The sequence below is a fragment of the Solanum stenotomum genome, chromosome 1 (genome assembly GCF_019186545.1).
Source record: "Solanum stenotomum isolate F172 chromosome 1, ASM1918654v1, whole genome shotgun sequence".
NCBI lineage: Eukaryota > Viridiplantae > Streptophyta > Magnoliopsida > Solanales > Solanaceae > Solanum > Solanum stenotomum.
The window spans coordinates 69403921-69409595 of record NC_064282.1 but is presented as its reverse complement, the minus strand read 5'-3'; the positions used below and the strand labels follow the sequence as shown (position 1 = coordinate 69409595).

At 35.8% G+C, this 5675-nt stretch overlaps 1 pseudogene; it reads right to left on the bottom strand.

The window, feature by feature from the left end:
• Positions 1-534: 534 nt before the first annotated feature.
• LOC125855916 (putative late blight resistance protein homolog R1A-3) lies at positions 535-4323 on the bottom strand (annotated as a pseudogene).
• Between the last annotated feature and the right edge of the window lie 1352 nt (positions 4324-5675).

The window sequence follows — 5675 nt, the reverse complement described above, 5'->3', positions numbered from 1 at the left end:
ATCGGATCTAGATACTTCTATGTAAGCTGAAGAAGTTAAATTTATCAAACGTAAGCTGAAGAAGTTAAATTCATAAACTATGTGAATTCTAACGCGGAAGGCTGAATTCACCTTAGTACTCTCTGCTGCTAAATTTCTAAAATTATTGAATGATGATTGTTGTATTCAACCGAAAATAACATGTGTACATATATCATTAATTGAATTTTGCAAGTAGTGCTGCATATAAGGTGTAAGATGAAGGGATTATAGAAATTTAACTGGGAAAAACAATCACAAATTAAAGAAAAAATACAAAACAATAATTTTGAGAGTGTTACAGAACAACAAGAAATCTTACACAAATACTTAGCAATTGGTTGTAGTGTTACAATATAAGAGGATACATGGGTGTTTCGGCTAGCCGCAGAATAGACTGTATGTGCTTTTTCTGCAGTTGTCAAATTCAACCAAATCTTTTTAGTTTGAGAGCAGTAAAGGAAAATCAAGCATTGAATAGAAAAAAAAAAGGAACATGGAGTTTTCTCTACTTACTTAGATAGAGATAAGATCTATACGGTCGTTTCCTTCATTCTCTTCGACTTCTTCCTTAATTCTCACAGCTGAAGCCTTCAGAGATTCATTCTTGCACCAAATCAACTTAATCTGTTTCAGTGTTGGAATATCTGCAAAGCTAAGGGGGATCTCCTCGAGATTGTAACAATCTTTTATAACAAGTGTTTCAAGAAGGGGAAATGATTCCTCCGAGGCATCCCACTGTGAATACGTAAGTTCACCAATTTCAAGAACTTAAGTTTATGGAACATGATATCTCCAATGCACCACTCTTCTGATTGAGAAAAATGCGGTACATTTTCTATAAGATACCGATCTTTTAATTGGAGATACTCCAGGCTTGGTAGTCCCGCAATGAAGGAAATCACACTTTTTATGTCGGTCCTGAATAGTACCAACTTCTTCAAATTTGAAGGCAACTGTAACCCGGATACAATGTGGGACCAATGAAAGGAAAGACGAAGTATTTGAAGCTGGGTAAGATTCTCCAATGTGAGACAAAAAGGCTTTGCAGAATCATCATTGCCCCAAAAGCCGATGTGAAGTTGTTGAAGATTAGGACACCTCCTTAATAACACATCCACCCTATCAGCTTCATCAATTCGGAATCTAACATTCCTTAATATCCTCAAATTTTCCAATTTAGAGGATTCTTCAAATATCCCCTGCTTACCAAAAACAGCTTCAGCAATCTCAACATGCCTTAATTTTTCCATTTCCCAAATAGACGCTGGTAACAGTACTGTATTAAAATTATTCTTTACAATTAAAGTTTCTATATGGGGCAGATGTGATTCCGGATAAAAATCATATTTATTTACCCAAACTGCAAGGTACTTTAGGTGATTTAGTGGTTTGAAAGTAGCTGACGACAAACGATCCATATTATGAGAACTCAAATCCAAGACCTTAAGACGTCTCAATTCACTAATCCGATGGAAGGGAATCCCGTTAATAGATTTTCCTTGATTGGTCGTTATCAGTGACCTCAAGTGTTGGTGGAAAGGCTTCTGTGTTTTGAAGCCCAGAGAAGCAAACTTGGAAATATATTCACTGAAAGAGAAGCTCACTCGACTTCCTTCCCAATCCAAAGGTTGAAACTGGTTAGATTGCCCCTTCACTGCTATCAGAAACTTTTCCTCTCTACTCTTCTCCAAGCAGAAGTGAAGCACTACATCATGAACTTGACAATATTTGACTTTTCCATTATATCTTCTCCTTGAAACCATTACCACATTACTACTAATGAGATCCATTAAGTAATCTTCTGCAGATTCAATGTTCTGTACGAATCCTTCGGCAATCCAGACACTTATCAACTTAGACACTGGAATTGTTGCATCCTCTGGAAACATCCCCATATAAAGAAGACAAGGCTGTATACAATCTGGTAAGTTATCAAAACTCAACTGCATAGTCGCCCGACTATATTCATCAGACTCATGATTAAGATAGTCAAATAAAGCATCTTTCACCTCATGCCACCAAGATTCTTCCATTTTCCCTTTTTTGATTATTCCAGCAACCAACACAACAACAAGAGGCAATCCTTTGCATTTTTTTGCAACTACTAGACTCACATCTTGTAGTTCAGGTGGGCAACCTTCCTGCTGAAATACTTTTCTCTGCAACAATTGGCAACTCTCTTCTATTGTGAGGAATGGAAGAGAGTAAGGATCAGTATGGCACTTGACTTGCTTACCCACTTTCTTAAGTCGGGTTGTTATTAATATTCTGCTTCCTTTTTTATCATCTGGAAAAGAAAGCCTTAAGTCGATATCCCATGCCATACCATCCCACATATCATCCAAGACAATGAGATATCTCTTTCCCATTAATGTTTTCTTCAGCATGTCAGCAAGAACATCATCCTCATCTCCCTCGTCCTTGTAACCCGTAACTTGACTGAAAATCTCTTGTAATATCTCTCTTCGATTATATTCTTGTGAAACGATGCACCATGCCCGAACATCGAACCGAGAAACAATGATGTCATTATTATACAACTTTCTAGCACAAGTTGTTTTACCTTGTCCCCCATCCCAACAATAGGGATGACATCTAGCTCACTTGTTCCTCGAGTCAGATATTGAATTAGTTTTTCTGTTGCTATCTCAAAACCCACTATCTCCTCATCAGTCACTTGATTGCTATGTCGAGATGGCAGATGTTTAGATGGGTCTACCACATCGTTAGGCTTAAGAGCAACGTCCGTTGACCACATCTCAGTCACCTCCACATTAATTTTCTTGATCTCTTTTATGATTGTAGGAAGTGAGCAAAAAATATGCCAAAAGACATCATACTGAGAAAGGATAGAGTCAATGGCAACCTCAGCTTCATATGCCAAATTGATAGTACGCCTCTGACAATCTTTGAGAATTTTATGTTCATGGTGCACCTTTGCGACATCTCTGAAAATGGATGACAGCTCCTTTTCTAAAATGAATGTAAGAGATGACAGCTCTTTCTCCAAATTACCTAAAAGTGGTTTCATCAAGAAATCTAAACCAGATTTAGATTTCGACATCTCATTCAGTTTCATTAAAAGAGAATCCAAAAAGCTGAATCCACCAAAGGTAGGGAACTGCGATGCAGAAATTTTAAGGATTTGTAGTACGTCTCTACTTGTGCCTTCAGATCTTTAGTTTTCTCCAATATATGTATCGAGCCAAGACTTAGTTTGCTAGTGTCATCTTTGCGTATAGAGCTAGGAAGAAGCTTTTGAATTGCGTATAGAATATCACCCACTATAGATCCAACCTGTTCCATAACCTCATTCAACCAGTTACCATTAATAACATGATTTGACACATCAACATCAAGGAAAATCAACAAGAACTCTATTGCCACATCAATATTTTGAGCATAGACATTATTAGGAAAGTTCTCCAGCTTTTTGTTTCTGAGATACATCAGCAGACTGTAGAGATGATATGAAAATCTTATTGGTAATTTCTCATCCACGAAAGTTCTTGACTGAGTAAAGTTTGAATCCTTCAGTTCATCAAGAAAAATCTTTTTCATTTCCAGCTCCACTAGCACAACCAGGGATAGTAGATAAGGAGACTTACTCTCGATATCATTTGTATCATCTTCATCCTCATCTAATTTATAAGAAAGAGCAAGACAAAACTGTCCTACATTGTCAGCCATGAACTGAAATCGCGTCGCCAAACCTTCCAACTTATCATAGTCAACATAACCATTTATTTCTGTGGCATATAAGTCTCTCAAAATTTTCATCTTCTTTTGAATGATTTTCACTTGCTCTAAAAATTGATTATACTGAAGGAATTGTTCATTCGTTGAAGAATGATCAGTCGTACCCAATTTCAGGCACATTTGTATTACATCATTTAGGTTCTTGTCAAGGCACATCCAAACATCATTTAGGTTTTTGTCAATGCAATCCATATATTCAAGTAGATCTGAATCATTCAACTCATAATTGTACCTTAAAATGGTATTACCTTCAGTGAATTCCAGCAACTGTGATTCCAGTCTTTCCAGATTAAGGTTAGTATTGCATTTATCTGGAATTCCATCAAAAACTGAGTGAAGCATTTCCACAATCAATTTGGCCTTCTTTGTGATTTTGACAACAGATTTAGGCAAAAGAACGTGATTGTACTTGCTAAAGGTTCTAAAAATTCCTATATGCATTTGAAGTCTCTCAATTTCATCAATCTTGTCAACATGCAGATCACCGCCACTCTTGATCCTTCTTAGTTGATCTAACACATTGTCAATGTCATTTTGAGCCATCTTCCTAAGATAAAGTAGAAAAATCCTATTCATTATTCAAAATATTAGAAAAGAAAAGGCAAGCTTAAAAGGAGAGATTAATAAATAAAAATTTCCATTTTTTTCTTCATATTTATGAGTATAAATGGAGAAAAATAGCTAATGAAGATTCATATAGGTGATCCTACATGGATTTAGACTAAAGAGTAGTTGTTATTGTATTTTGTTTGCTTCATACTGTTTTTTATGAACTTACTCTATGTAAAGATATGATACCTGAGCCTAACTCAACCTCAAATCTAGCTCTTGAGGTTGACTTAGGTCCAGGTGTATCTTTACGGTATTCAATAAGTTATGAGTGGTATAAACGGATTAAATTCATCTAGTGATAAACATAAATAATTGTTAGTTTTGTTACAGAAAAAGAGAAGGAAAAAAAACAAATGAGAACATGTCGATTTTCAGGTTGCAAATAGTTATGAAATGGAAGGACAAAAATACTTTTCTCGACGAAAACATTTAATAGTACTAATTGTTATCAACGTAAAGTAATTGTTGTAAAGATTCATGAAGAACTTGACTTACAATTATTAAGAGTTTTGTAACCTTCAATTTCTGCGTCAATCTTAAAAAAAGGAGCAAAAGAGATGATTATGTTGGGTATGTAGTAAGAGTTAATGGGAAATGGAGGGAAGATGAAAGAGGAACTTGAAAAAGTTGGGAACTTGAAAAGAACTTTTATGCTTTATTGAAAAGACATTTGTCCATCATCGGTGGTGGAAAGAAAAATAGGAGAGTTTAAATATATAAACACTCCTATTAATTGTTAAAAGGGTTGGAAAGAGGGACCCCCCTCGCGCCGTCGTCGCTCGCTTGACTTCGGCTTCGGCTTCGAATTTGGAAAAATGATCGAGAGATTATTTTTTGGACAAAGTTTGTTTTAATTATTTTAGTTATTAATTATTTAATTAAATTAAATGGCCAACGTTTTAATTAGATAATTAACCAATTTAATTAATTAGTTAATTGACCCGACCCGACTCGACCCTACTCGGATCCGCGCACAACCCGTTTTATTTAAATTTCCCGCCGTTGGAAGTGACTGTGAAAGGTTGCAACTTTCAGAAACAACCATGACCGTTTGAAAGGTTGCAAACTTTCATGAATGGTCGTGTGGATTCTGAAAGGATTGCAACCTTTCGGAACCAGTTCCTCTTGCCTATAAATACATTGATTCCTCAGACTTATTCCTTACGAATTTTCTAATTTCTTCTTCTTCTTCTGCATAAATTTTCTTCGTGTATTTTACTGCTGTTGAGTGGTTCACTGACACTAGAGTTTTGAGTATCAATACACTGGTGATTGAGATCATT